Source organism: Macrobrachium nipponense, chromosome 9 (genome assembly GCF_015104395.2).
Source record: "Macrobrachium nipponense isolate FS-2020 chromosome 9, ASM1510439v2, whole genome shotgun sequence".
NCBI classification, from domain to species: Eukaryota; Metazoa; Arthropoda; class Malacostraca; order Decapoda; family Palaemonidae; genus Macrobrachium; species Macrobrachium nipponense.
The window spans coordinates 43,220,569-43,237,369 of NC_061110.1; positions in this window are offsets into that span (position 1 = coordinate 43,220,569).

Sequence of the window (16,801 nt, forward strand, 5' to 3'; positions counted from 1 at the left end):
TGGACTTTGTATAGTACGAATGACAGCAGTGGCAACCAAAACTTACCCAAATAACAATCATAAGGATATTATAATGGTTTACCTCTCTCTCTCTCTCTCTCTCTCTCTCTCTCTCTCTCTCTCTGCAGCAACCCTCATATCAATTGCATATGTGAAAATAGGAACAAATATTGTTTTTATACTTACGTCTCCTGACAAAAGAAAAACAAGGTCGATCTTGGTATTGCGACATATTTAATCGGTGTATTTTATCTTGTCACCTCTTTAAACAATTGATAGGGGATGAAACCTAATGGTATCACAGAAAGATGTTCAAGTATTGATATTTTCTTCATCTTAATTCTTCATTTAATGTTGTTAATAATCTTTAGAAACAAATGACAATAATAGCGATGGATACACACACCTACACACATACACACACATTATATATATATATATATATATATATATATATATATATATATATATATATATATTATATACGATGATGGCTTCTGAATTATTATTCGTGCGTGCTCTGAGGAAACAAAAGACTCTAATTATATTAGATAATTAAACAATAGTAAACATACATCCACAACATTAAAAAGAAATTCACTTTTTACATGAAAAAAGAACAGCAGAATCAGTGATTGTGGTACAGCTTGATAGAGTTAATATCACAAATGGTTTTTAAACCGGTTACTCAGGAAAAGCAATAATCGGTTGCTATGACTGCAACAATCGCCCACATTGTCTTATTGTTTTATTGATACGATAATAAGACAACGATTTTCAATTTCCTAAGAAGTTAATGTAGCAAATCGAGTAGCAGTTTCTCAAGACTTAATATTAAACTTGCCATAAGAAGTAAGTCAAATATAAGTGGAAATATCATAACTACGTTATATTTATAACTGCGTTATAAGTATAATTATGTAAGCATAATATGCACACACACACATATTGATATATATATATATATATATATATATTATATATATATATATATATATATATATATATATATATATATATGCGTGTGTGTGTGTGTGTGTGTGTATGCATATTTGGCTTACATAATTGTAATTGTATTTATATTCTCTACCAAGCTCTTATATCTCAAGCCGGAATATACAATTTATCTGTAAAATTTACAATCCATTTTATAAATATTTTCTCAGTTTGCATATAGAAAAATATATATGTAATTTATTTCATATTGTTCTGTCTATGGTCCCTTCAGTTTATCGCGATGAATCCTTTCATATTTGCAAATAACGCAGTTATGATATTTCCCCTTATATTTGACTTACTTCTTATGGCAAGTTTAATATTAAGTCTGGAGGAACTGCTGCTCGATTTGGTACATTTATCTTCTTAGGAAATTGAAATCGTTGTCTTATTATTGTATCAGTAAAACAATAAGACGATGTGGGCGATTGTTGCAGTCATAGCAACCGATTATTGCTTTTCCTGAACAACCGGTAAAACATTTGTGATATTAACTCTATCAAGCTGTACCACAATCACTGATTCTTGCTTGTTCGTGTCAATGTAGTCTTTATTGTTTAAGTGAATTTCTTTTTAATGTTGTGGTGTACGTTTACTAGTGTTTAATTATTTCTAATATAATTAGAGTCTTTTTGGTTTTTGCCTCAGGAGCACGCACGAATTTAATTAATCAGAAGCCACTATCATCTAGTATCAAAGCCAAATATTTATGTATCTATGTTTGCGTAAATCACAATAACACTATGTATACATATATATATATATATATATATATATATATATATATATATATATATATATATATATATATATATATATATATATATATATATATATATATATATATATATATATATATATATATATATATATATATATATATATATATATATATATATATGTATAACAGAATCACGAAAGTTAGGAACGTGATAAATCCATAAATAAAGATAAATGCCACGAAGGAAAAATAAACGAAAGAGTCTGCGAGATCTTTCGACTTAAAAGCCCTTTACTGCTTCAGTAAAGGGCTTTTAAATCGAAGATCTCGCAGACTCCTTCGTTTATTTTTCCTTCGTGGCATTTATTCTTTATATATATATATATATATATATATATATATGATATATATATATATATATATATATATATATATATATGTATGTATGTATATGTATATGTATATATATATGTATATGTGATCGGTGTAAATGTTACACCGAGTATAGATCTTGAAGAGTTTCGTCGTCGTTAAAAAATGCAAGTATATGAGAAATTTATATTCCAGACATGTCGCAAAAAAGTAACTACTGACGTATTGATATATTTCAAAGAATATTATACCTGAAAATTTACGAAATATAACCACTTCCGAATTTCATCTCCAACCAAATGCCTTGCCATCTTCGTTATTACTCAGTAATGGATAGTTATTCGCTAGATCCAAACGGTTTTTATCAAAGAAAAGAAGGAAGAAAACGTTACAATCCCCTCTCATTAAAGAACTTTAAATTAAACCGGCAACGGGGCCGTTGTATTTTAGGTTAATCGCCTCTTCACTTTCTTTCAATATAACCCGTGAAGGAGGAGATGAATTAAGTGAAATATCAATTGTCGGAAGGAGGTTCGTTCCGCTCATAAATCATTCTTTGCTCTCCTAAACGTTTTTTAATGCATCTGTCGAACTCTTCAAAGTCATGCTGATATAAACCCATCATCAAATAAAATATTTCAGCTTTATCAACTTGCTTACCCAGTTACTCCTAATTACCTTCATCTGGGCTGGAAATGTCATGAAACTTATAAGTCCTAGGATTTCCAAAGACAGAAACAATTTTAAAGACTAACATAATACAAAACCAGCAAGCATTCTTTATGTCCTCATTTTATCGCAGCTACCTTTCATGGTGCGAAAGTCATAAAAAATCAGCAATAAAAAGATCCATAGATGGAATCAAAAGCTATGTACTGAGTGGGTCTCGAAGTTTTGCAGAGGAGAGGAAATTTTAAAATTCTGATTCCGGATTTCTCCCAGAGAGTGACCGCCCGGGGTTTTAACCCGGTATGTATCACCTTTGCAGCGTGTTTAATGTATGCCTGTTGGGGATTACCGTAAGAACACAAACAAAACATTATAAATATCAAAAACATAATGAACCCCGAGAAATATTAGTCCTAGATAACGACCCCCGAAAACCCTTGGCGGTCACTATCTAGGAAAGATCCCTGATTTCACTTTGGGTGACAAAGCTGGACCTTTTGGCACAATGAGACAAAGGTAGAAGCAGTGTATCCCGAAATGCAGGATACCGGGAGTGAGTGTATCTTGAGTTGCTGAAGGGTGTAGTGAATAGAACGGGGCTGTATTTGTAGAGCCTCAAGAAAACAAAAGGGACAGAGAGAAAAATACAAGTATTCTACATCGCTCATTCTATGAGCAAAGCTAAGAGCGGCAGGAATGCAAATGGTAATAATACCTTTGAAAGATTCAAAATTTTAAAAGAATGAGGATAAACGAACATCTTTTTAACATAGTTTGATCTGGTCCTTTGGTATAGTGATTGGTTTCGTGGCATGCCTTTCAGATTTTCCATCCCCAGGGCGATGGAAAATCTCTGTCTCTGTATCATGATCAGTTACTGCTGCAGTGTGGGGTCTGCAGTGGGAGAATGAAACCATCATTCTTAGGAAGCACAAATTCAAAGTCAATGGCCCCTGTGTGTTTGTTCCATGTGAATAGGTTTCACCTATTGAAACTAATAATAATAATATAAAATAATAATAATAATAATAATAATAATAATAATAATAATGATAATAATTATAATAATAATAATAATATAATAAAAATAATAATAATAATAATAATAATAATAACGTATTATTTGGTTTACAGATCACGAAAAGGTTTCTGCTTTCTGTCGCATTAAGTAGCTAATGGTTATTCTTTGTCATGCCTATATATAATTATATACATACATATATATATATATATATATATATATATATATATATATATATATATATATATATTATATATATATATATATATATATATATATATATATATATATATATACATGCGCCGCCGTAGTGGTTCAGTGGTAATATTCTCGCCTTCCAGTCGAGGGGACCGGGGTTCAAATCCCGACGATCACTGATGACTGCATAATCCGGCGGTCGCCAACCTATCCGAAATGACCCACTGCACCGCAACCCGTTAATATCTCCTTTTCTAAAACTACGAAGGTTTTATGACCCCACTGAAAGTCACCACTACAAATGAGATAAGTAGAGCAACTTGGCCTGAACGAAAACAAACAACTTACACGTTGACGTATGTCTCCTTTTATAATGCGGGGAACATTTACAGGATATGTTGCATCGCCATGATTGGTGTTGTTCTCTTCACGCATGAGAAAATTCAGTAACGCCTGTTTCATTCAGAAATACAGCGTGTTCATATCTGCACAGTTAGTAGTGCAACGAGTTTTGGCAGTTTTGTGTCTCTTCACAGCTCTCAGAGTCCTGCTGCTGTGCAACGAGAGTTATAAAACCAGTTTCAACTGTTGGATAATTTATGTCATGCCGTAAATTCCCACTAAAAAATAGACTACAAAATGGACGACGTAGCGAAGAGGGAGTTATACGATCTTTCCAAAGGTAAATAATGAAGTAAAATGTGAAACATGGTCGCGACGGTTATAAAGATAACAGGTCCTATTTTTAAATCATTGAATAGAATGATTAAACCATAGAAAAAAATGCTTATATAATCACCTTCACACGGAGAATCAATGAACGGTAACATATTACAACAAAAGGAAAGTGTATTTTCAATTTCCTTAAAAATGAATGTACCAAGTAAAGTAGTCATTTCTCGCGGCTCAATATTGAATTCGCTATGAGAGATGCGTTAAGGAAATCACATATAAATGGAAATCTCATAACTGTGTTATATGAAAATATGAAAGGATTTATCCTGACAGTGGAAGGGACAGCGTACCAATAAAGAGAACCAATAAATGGAATTTATATTTTCTTTTTGTTTTATGAAAACTGAGAAATGTTTGCCGACAATACACAGTAGTACGTGATTTATGTAGCGGATGGAAAATTTAATTGATGGACGGTATATTGGTTCTTGATAGATAGGACAGGAAGATACAGTATAGAAACACAAATAGTGATTCGTTAAGCTACTATGAAAACATGTTGCCAATTTGGCTAGTTATCTACGCGATATCTACTCCGAGTTGCTATGGTATTAAACGCCATGGTAAATGCAAAGTAGACGGCCGCACGAAGATAATCGTAGATTGATATCATTTGTCGACCACATAATATAGAAATGGGTATATATAATATTTTGATCACCGAGGGGCTAGTACTAAACATGGTGTCCCATGGAGCTTCCTCCATGTTTAGTACTATAGTAGATTCACATCAACCGTACATTTGATGTCTAGGCCAGCCCCTTACAACGCTCCTAATTGGCTGTTGATAAGCCGTAAGGGCTGGACTAGACATCAAATGCGCGGTTGATGTGAATCTACTATAGCACCTCGGGGCAGGCGACACGTAAATAAAAAGCCAAAGCAGCACCGAAACTAGATTACAACATATGGAAAATTAGGATGAAAAATTCTGAATTTCCTTTTTATTAACGCGGTATTCTGGGTAGTACAATTAACATAGACGGGCTTATCCGATTCTATTACATTTTATAGTGTTTAATTTTCCATAATTCTGATTTGTCTCGAAAGTCTCATTGAAACAATAACATGGTTTAAAGAGATACATCACTTTATTTACTTCCATCTAGTGTTTCCTATATTCAGGATACAAGTCTATACCAACAACGGTTGTCATATTTTTGCTTCAGGAATATTCTGGATAAAGTTCAAAAGTTCTCGCATGGAAATGAGAGGTGATACGCTTATTCTTTTGTTTATTAAAACCCAAATACATACCGCTACAGGTGTGTGCGTTAATAAATTGAAGAGAGAGAGAGAGAGAGAGAGAGAGAGGAGAGAGAGAGAGAAATAATATTTCACTTTGCACAAAACTGTCAGTGTGCATCATTTTGCTGGAAGGTTCTCTTATATGAAATAGATATCATATGCAAAACCAAACACTGACAAAAAAGATATAGTGAATTTCTAATTTTATGACAATTATTCATCAAAAGTCACTTACAGGTCATATGCATATACAGATATACATTAATATAAAACATAAAAATTTGATTAACTTTTCATTCCTAAACACAAACAGCTTCTAGGTATTATTCATATTAAGCTTAAAATTTTATATTTTTCTCTTAGCTAATATGAGCACAAATTTTACCTATGCGAAAGATTTCATTTCATATCTCGATGAATGTTGTGAAGGTGGTCATGACTATCTTCATAATTATACTCTTTTATTAAACGTAATGAACATTAAGCTCGGCATGGATATCAAACAGGAGCCTACGACGTTTCAGGATTCTTGGGGTCAACTGTTTTATTCCCGAGATCAGACCCTTTTCTATTAGGCCATGTGGGTAGGCTATTCTGGTATGCGACAGAGAACGAATGTCAGGTATTATTTTAACGGATGTTATTATTTTAATGAAACCTTATAAACAAATAGAATTGAATTGAATATAGACTTTAGACCAAAGGCCAAGCGCTGAGGTCATTCAGCGCTGAAAGGGAAATTGCAGTAAAAAGGTTGTAAAGGTGTAACAGGAAGAAAACCTCACAGTTGTACCATGAATCAAGTGTTATGAGAGGGTGGAAAGTAAGATAGAAGAAAGAGAATACAAACGGAGGTACAGTAAAATAAATGAAAAGACGTTGGAGCTGGGGGCCGAAGGGACGCTGCAAAGAACCTTAAGTAATACAGCACTAACAGCACTATTCCCCTCACGAGGCATAAACAAATAGAAGCTACTGTATAAGTAGGTGCTAGTGAGACCTGACAGGTAAACCAGCAGAGAAGCTCAGAGCTTGCAGTGTACTATATATGTATCGACAAATCCAGGTCAAAAACACAATGCTTTGGGCTTAAGAGCCCAAATTTACTACGAAACAGAAATTGCAAAGAAAAATGAATGGATGAAAAATATGAATGAAGTAGTAGTTTTAATGTGTCCGTTCTAAGCAAAATAAGTTTTTCTTGTTTCAACTTCTGCAGTTCAAACGAATCATCTAGAACAGGGGTTCTTAACAGGGGATATCCATGCCCCTAGGGGGTATGAGAACCACATGCTGGGGGTATGGGACTTGATCTCTGGATATTGGGCACATTTTGTAAATAGATAACTATATAAACTATAAATGCTTTTTTATTTTTTTTAATGTTCTATTCCTAGCTATTCATACCTACGGTATGTATTAAGCTAAGTATATTGAGTTATATTGTCAACAAATAAGACTTAAGCAAAGAGGAACAATTTTGGGCAATTCATTGGGGGTCTGGAGTCATCAAAAGGTAAAGAACCCCTGATCTAGAAGACCACAAAAAATAAGATAAAATAAAATAAAATAATTCCACGTTATGGTCACTCTCGGAGGGACTTTTGCATTATCAAATCCCTTCCAGCACTGCATGGCCGAAGATATGATCTGGAAACATCTGATCTCAAGGGATAATAAGAATTACAAAACAACGTAAAACTTGCATCATGAAGTAACTGAAGAGAAACAGTGACAGAAATTATAATTAGACCCTAGGATAAGAATATTCAAGTTTTACGTCATAGAATCTAACATGTGAGTTACTATTAAATGACTAAACAAAGAAAATGGACTTTTATAATCGCTGCTGGAAAGAATGAATAAAATATATTTTGTCTGCCTGGAGAATAAACCGGATACAAATCTGAAATGCAGGATGACCCGTAGAATTCTTAACGAATTATGTGGTTATAGGCGCTCTGTAAATAAAAATAAGACCAGGATGGGGAGACCCAGTGTCTTAGAGCTGCTACTACAAAGATATTCGGTTTAAATGAAGGTTGTTTTCATGCACCATGATAAACTCCATGCACTAATTCCAAAATAATCTCTGTAAACATATTCAGCAATCACAGGTATATGCTCAAACATGGGAATCCTCCAAAACTCTACTAGTCCTCTTTACAAGATACAATTATGTCATTGTAATAGCCACAATGCCCTCTTAACTTCTCGAATTCTTCGCGTTATTTTGTTATGCCAGTCGATGTTCACTTGAGAGTATGTGTATGAAAAAACAGATCCTTTGTGTCGTACATGTTTATCGACACAGCAAAATTCTTGAAGACTCCTCTCATTTTTCTGACGATCATGATTTTTCTGACGTTGGTACCGTTCCAGTTTTTATATCATTTTCTCTCTGGGTGGTCTTGATTTTGCTCCTGCTCTTCTTCAGAAATTTTTCTGTACCTAAAAAAAACAATAGTAAATGGCCGTGGATGTTGAATTGGAGAACTGTCCAAAATTAGTGTCTCATTTTCCCTGCAGAATAAGATATTTCCGCATCATACTAGACCTGGAGTTTGTGATAATGTATGAATACATGTATTAGCAAGGACGGAGGAAGAGAAAAAATCATTTGAAATAGAACTGAATAAAGAACAAAACTCATTAACTCTTCCGTTAAAGGGCATGTAGGTGATAAATTGTTTTCCTTTTCTCAACAACCTAATTTGATATTCAGGCACCAACTTCCCTTCCACTAACTTGGCCACGTATGGCACTAAGGGATTATTACGCCTTTTTCCTGCAAGGAAATCAGATAGTTATTCGCTCTATCTTTTTCATTGATTTAAAAAAAGTTTCTATTTATTATTGCTAGCTGTACGATGCTCACCACAATTAACTCCGCTACTCGCACTGAAGAAGATGAAGAATGGGAAGGCAACCGGACCAGACATGATCCCGGTGGAGGCATGGAAAGCATTAGGAGATGAAGGAGTTGGATATACTGTACGATCTTATGATAAAGATCCTTGAACAGGAAAAGATACCAAATGAGTGGCGTGGGAGTATATTGATCCCAATTTTTAAAGGGAAAGGCGATGTCCAAGAGTGTGGTAATTTATAGGGGCATTAAATTGATGTCCACACTTTGAAGATACTGGAAAGGATGATAGATGCTAGACTGAGAGAAGAAGTACAAATCGGTAGAGGCAAGATGATTTTATTTTTGATAAGAAGAACTATAGGTAGAGCAGATGGGATTTATGAGGGAAGGGGCCAATGGGATTTATGGGAAGGGAACAACAGATGGTATATTTTGTCTGAGGCAAATAATGGAGAAATTCGGGAAGACAAAAGGGACCTACATATGGTAATTCATTGACCGTTGAAAAGGCTTATGACAGAGTCCCGAGACAAGAGGTATGGAGGAGCCTGAGGGAGAAGCATGGTGCCAGAGAAGTATGTGCGATTGATACAAGAGGATGTACCGGAAATGTCTTTACCATGAGTGAGGAGCATTTGTTCTGGGAGACAGGAAGGTTTTTGAGGTGAGAGTAGGATTACACCAGGGGTGGCTCTGAGCCCATTATCTTTACATATGGATGGATGTTATAATAGAGGAAGTAAGGGAGACAGTACCATGGAACATATTGTATGCGGATGATATGTTCTGTGTGCAGAGAGCATGGAAGATCTGGAAGGGTGAAATTGGAAAGATGGAGACAAGTACTGGAGGACAGAGGAATGAGAATAGTAGAATCCAAGACAGAATATATGTGTACCACCACTGAGGGGGATGATATAAGAGAAAAGTATTCAGCTTGGTGGAGAAGCAAATAAGGAGAGTTGATAAGTTTAAGTATTTGGGATCTTTTTGTTAACGCTGGAGGAAGTATGGAAGAAGAAGTAAAACATCGGGTACAGGCAGGCTGGAACAACTGGAGAGCGGCCTCGGGAGTTCTTTGTGACAAAAGAGTGCCGCTTAGGTTAAAAGGAAAATTTCACAAGACGGTGGTTAAGAACAGCAATGCTGTATGGTACGGAAACAGCAAGCATGAGAAAAGCAGAGCAGAAGAAGATGGATGTGGCAGAAATGAGAATGCTTAGGTGGATGTCTGGGGTAACAAGAGTGGATAGGATCAGAAATGACTACATAAGGGGGTCAACTAAGGTGGTGGAAGTATCAAAGAAAGTGCAGGAGGGGAGGCTGAGATGTATGGACACCTGTTGAGGAGAGATGAGACCACGCTGGAGACATACTATGGGAGTGGAGGTGCAAGGAAGAAGAAAGAGAGGGAGACCAAGAAAGAGATGGAAGGACTGTGTGAGAGGAGATTTACATGAGAAGGGAAAAGTTGATGAGGACAGAAGTGCAGATAGAAATAGATGGAAACGGCTCATCCGAAAACGGCGACCACCATATAAAAATGGGAAAAAGCTGGGAAGAAGAAGAAGAAGAAGAAGAAGAAGAAGAAGACCTCAATAGCACCTACCCAGTGCACTGGAATGACACGCAACGCCCACATAACAAGAGAGACTTGATATGATGGACAGTTTTATTTACGGTAGCAATTGACTCATTCAGAACAAAGCTATACAATCACGCCTCCGCCGAATTACAATTGTTTTGCAAAAAAACAGAGCAAAATGAAATATGGCTCCGATTGTTGTTCCCGCTATATGGTCACCGGCTGGAGGCCGCAACATTGGTTTATAACCCTTTTAACACGGCCCTGTAGTTTGCATTTTATTTGAATATTGATGACCTCTGATTTGCATAAAACGTTCATGGAATACTAACTGTATTCGGTTTATCTCCCCTTATTCTCTATCAATATGCAGTATTTAGCTAGTTTAGCCACCCATGTTTGTGTAAGAGTTACGGAGCGCCTAGAAATATAGTACTATGTTCACGTATGTGGGCATTGCTCTATGCTTTTCTGTTTATCTGTATTGACACATTTTACAAACGCGAGTAAGTTTTAGAATGATCTGACTTACATTTGGGTATGTAGTATTGATGCTTTTTGGCGGCATCAATTGGAGACTTTACCACTAAATATAATTTCCATCTGGTAGCATACACCCCAGCTATCACAAGCCGCCGCTATTTTCGTCCATTACGGGTTCTTTAAACGTTTCATTGAACAGCTTTAACGACTGCGGGAGCCTTGATCCTCTCAACGAACCTTCAGGAAACGTTTAATCCCTGGGCGGAAGCGAAAGAGAAAAATGAACCGGTCCTAAGAAAAAACGATTAAATCATAGCGAATGCGTCTTCAGGGGACGTCGCTCGTTCCGACAAGTGTTTTAATCGTTTTAATCTCTTCAATGAAGAGCTTATGGGATTAAAAAGATTTTGTGTTGCTTCAAAAATCGATCGGAAATTCGCTTGATTATGATGTACTTTCTCTGAAGAAAAGCGTCATGTTCAATCTTGTCCTTTCATGATAATTCAAAGCTGATTTAATCATACCATGATTAGATATAGGAATTCATTACAATAGGATTTACTACAACGTCTCTCGTTCTCTTTCTAAAATTCTAAAATGGTTAGAAACCAGTTATTAAATCTCGACAAACATTTCGAGGAACTGTTAACCCAATGGTATAAACAGCATAATAAAATTATCATTGAACGCTTCATTGGAAGAGGTAGAAAAAACAAGCAAATTTTAAATACTTTATTTAGGTTTCCTACCCAAAGGCATTCAAAATAAATGAGGGGAGTCAATAACTTTACATTATGTATGGTTTTCTTTGAGGTAGCAAATAACTCACTTGATGCTAGACTAAGTGAATTGCTATTTTCCCGAAAAACACAAATCAAATCAAATTTGTTGTTACCCTTACACGGCCATTGACTGGGAACCGCCGAATTGGAATAACTATACTATTGGGAATAATTTACTGTACTTCGTACCTCGTTGTTCAACGCTGACACTTGCGTGTTATTTCGCAATACTAAAAGGATATTGAAAACCACTTTCACTGAACTCGGCAGCCTTGAAAACCACTCAATCATCATGGGAAGTTGAAAATAATCATCACAGAAGAACGTACCTGTGACATTAAAGTTAAGTTATCATTTAATATTTCAGAGCTCTCGCTCTCTCTATTATCAAATAAGAAGAAAGGGCCATATTTCATTTGCAGTTATCGTTTGCTATTTCAGAGCTCTCTCTCTCTCTCTCTCTCTCTCTCTCTCTCTCTCTCTCTCTCTCTCAAAATCTATCCTGTTAGGATTTGTTCCCTTTTTCTTCGAGTCCATTCCTGTTTCTCGAGCAGCTCCATCTTTCACACTGATTGCTTTTACATTCACCAAAGTCATTTGTCTGCAGTGCAAAATGAAAGATTAGAAATAACTGCAGCTCTCTCTCTCTCTCTCTCTCTCTCTCTCTCTCTCTCTCTCTCTCTCTCTCTCTCTCAGGAATACAGTGATCAATCGCAATAGCTATTGAAATTAACTTCTCAGTATTTCTTCTTGTAACTTCCTTCTTTTCTACATGTTCGTATGTTGATGGAAAATAAAATCATTCTCATCACAAAGGGTCGCTCTTGTCTTTCCTGTGCTGATCTCCAGCCTCCCATCTCGTAGTTCTCATCAAAGGAGATCTGGGTCCGCCACCTATTCTGGTACTCATAGGAGCAATCTGCCATTATGACGTACCATCATACCGTTTGTTATTATTTCGTATGCATGTATCTATTCTGTTATTTTCTTTAAAATATCGTTTTGCGCTAAGTCATGCCCTCTAAATCCTAATATTCTTATTGAAGAAATGTTCCCAAATCCAGAAAATCTTGAAGATGTAATTTCGCTGTCGCATAACATTAGCCCATGCACTGTGTCTAATATCAGACTACAAAGACCTCTCTACATGTCCGTTTTTTCAAACTGTCTTTTGGATACGCTTACTTCAGTCACCACCAAAATTGGGACGGTATATAATGTGTGCAGACAGACTTACCTTTTCCGCCGAATTCGAACCCAACTATATTAGGTTACAGTCAGAGTCTGATTTAACCGGATACGTTTCCGGTTTTCATTTAGCTTTTGTAGAAGCTTCCGTTCGCAAAGGTTTGTGAGGATATTGAGATATTGAGACTTCTTTGTAGTTTAATGATAATAATAATAATAGATATAACTGTTCACTCACATTCAGAAAAATCTTTCAATGGGGAGTGAGATCTGTTGGGCTTTAGGAAATGGAGAGAGCTTTGCTTCGTGTTGTAATTCTGGGGTTAGGATACTTCGTACTCTAGTGATTGCCAATATGTTAATGATATATTAACTAGTTTTAAGACAATCGGATCCCATTCATTAATTATGTTACGCAATAATTTTTCCAGAGTATTTCGAAACACGGTACGCATAATGTTAAGATTCGCTTATGGCTATGGCTTACTTACGTTTGGACTTGTGATATTAATGCTCGCAACAGTATTATTTTGCGAACTTACTAATAAATATAATTTTACAAGGTAAAAAAAACGCACCAGGCATTAAACCGCTTAAACCAACTGCGGGAGCCTTCATCCTCTCAACGAACCTTCAGGAAACGTTTAATCCCAGGGGAAAAGTGATAAAGAATAATTGAAGGTAATATAAAAGAAGATCGAGAAAACTAGCCCTGATCCAAGAGATGTTTTGCATCGCCCCAAAGTTCTCATCAATATACTTCAAGATGTTATCTCAATCCTTTTCCTGGTACAGAAATTCTTTCAACGATGCCAGTATTTTCAAAACAGTACTAATAAAGGATAAAAGAAGAAAAAAAACCGAAACAATAAAAATGAGGCACCAACCCTCCCCTCGTTCAACTTTGTTATCTCAATGAAAGCAGCAATAAACGCTGGTGTTTCCTGCATAATCTGTCTATCGCCCTCAAGGACCTCGGTGATGAGAGCCAATTCCTGCCGAAGGAAAAATGTCAGACGCCACTGAAGATGTCACTCTCCCTTTCTTTTCCCTGGAACATTATAGGAATGGAAAGCAGGTGAAAAGCAATAAATAAATTTTTTACATATATCACACACACACACACATATATCTATATATATATATATATATATTATATACTATATATATATATATACATATATACTATATATCTATATATATATATATATATATATATATATATATATATATATATATATATACATATATAATATATATATATATATATATATATATATATATATATATATATATATATATATATATATATATATATAATATATATATATTATATATATATATATATATATATATATATATCTATACCATATACTACATATATATATTTATATACTATATATATATATATATATATATATATATATATATATATATATATATTATATATATATATTATATATCTATGCATATACATATACATACATATTGATATATATATATATATATATATATATATATATATATTTTACTTATATATATATATTATTAGTATATATTATAATTACTATATATAAATATGCATATAATGTATTATAATAATATATATATATTATAATTATCTATATATTTATTTAATTATATATTATATATATATACATACATATATATATATATATATTTTTTTTTATATTTTTATTTATATATATATAAGTGTGTGTGTCTGTGTGTGCATGCACGCATGAGTATTAGCCATGGAACTATAAACATGGAATGGACATGCGCGAAATCGCTGTGTACAGCATGCATCTCTTAATTTTTTCATCATAATATCTTGTCATCTATGACATTTGTTGCATTATGTTGAAGTAAATTTATTAGTACATGTTATTCAATCTGGTAATTTCTATTTATATGATAATACATTTAAAATATATCTATATTAGTGTTAATAAGACTAACATTAATGAGTGATCTGTAAAAACAATAAATAGTTTATATCACAAGTGTGTTTTCTTTTGTAATAATGAAGACTGACATTAATAAGTAATCTGTAAAGTAAATCATTCATATCAAAAAGTGTTTCTTTTTGTAATAATTACTGACATAAGTAAGCAATAATCAGAAGTCAACATAATTACAATTTAAGTCCCATTGTATCCTGGTAATAGGGTTAATCCCTAGGTGACACAGGCTGGATAGAAGGTGATAAGACCAAGGTAGTGCATAAAATGCAAAGTAGAGTATAAAGACTTTGAGCTTAGAAGGATATTATTAAATGTATGGGGATCAACAGGCTTTTATGGTAAAATTTATTACACAATCCCTTGGTAAATACATGAAACTCACATGGCATGCATGATTATTTCTATTGTATGAGATATATATATATATATATATATATATATATATATATATATATATATATATACATATATATATATATATATATATATATATATATATATATCTATCTATATATATATATATTATATATATATATATATATATATATATATATATATATATATATATATATATATATATATATATTCGTGTTTCATTATGTTTATTGGAAAGTGCTTTTCAAGAGATTTTAACTGATGATAAATTTATTAAAATGTATATTTAAAAATTGGAACAGTAGAGTAAAAATGTGAACCCAGGTAAAATGCAATATCTTGATATCTTTACTTAAAAAAACACTGCAGCGCCCTATTTTCTATGGGCCTAATTATAAAGCATTTAAAAGGGATTTTCAAGAGCTTTCCAATGAGCCTATGCAAGACTATGTTAATAGCTCAATTAAGCGTCATCTCCACCCTTTCCTACGGCGCCGCGCAGTGACAATCAGCGTCAATACATTATTATGTGCATGTCCATTCCATGTTTATAGTTCCATGGTATTAGCATATAATGACCAAATTTTAAAAAACTAATTAAGTTAGAACAGTTTGGTGTAGCTTATGATTACATCACTGTGATGGTAATTGCTTCATAGCAAAGGAAGTTAAATTAAAGGAAAGGAGAACGCATTTTCGAGAAGTTCGGCAGTAAGGAGACTTTCGTGCCCGTGTTGGAGGTCGCCTATCTTCGTGGTTGTTCTAGAATCGTCGGTGCGTGTGTGGAGCGCAAAAACGCGCCAATATTACGTGAGAAACGCCGCGATTCTCTGATGCAATACCTCGTCTAGATTCATCTAAGAAGTTCTAGAAATCCCTGGAGTCGGTGACGTTCGCCGTAGGCTCCGCCCCCAAGATGCCGTATAAATACGACGGAGGAAGTAGCAGCAGGAGGCGGAGAGATATAGAGAGTGATCGTATGAGGAAGAGATCGTAAAAGAGAGAGATCACCAGTTTAGTAAGAGCCGCAGATCAGATTATCAGTGAGAGATCAGCAGCAGTGACCGTCAGAGAGAGACTAGAGACGAAGGAACCGACGAAGTATCAATCAAAAGAAGAGTTGTTCGAGAGTTGGTTGGATATTGGTCAAGTCGTCTTCAGGTGTGGTCTACCCTGTTATCTCGACGTCGAGCAGACTTCAGAGAAGAAAAGGTCCTGTTACAGGTTGTTGGGGAATTCCTGCCTTACAAGAAAGATTAGTTTCTGCAATTCGGAGTCAAGAGGACGTCCTCAATCGCCGATCTACTTTATGAAGCCACCTCTTCGAAGTGCCAAACTGTTTAGCAAGTATTCTTATTACCTCACTGTTTCCCCCAGTTCAGTCCTGCAGTGTAAGATTCTATCTTTTTATGTAAATAGGAGATACCATTCTGCATTTACCTTTGTTAGTAAGCTTGTAAATAAACCTTTGTTGTGTTAGTGTTTCTTTCTATATTCGTATCCCCAGTGTTTCAACTGTTTGTGTGATATATTTTTTTTATTATTATTTCATATCGAACCTGAAGCGGCGGAACTCTCTCAGAGCCGTA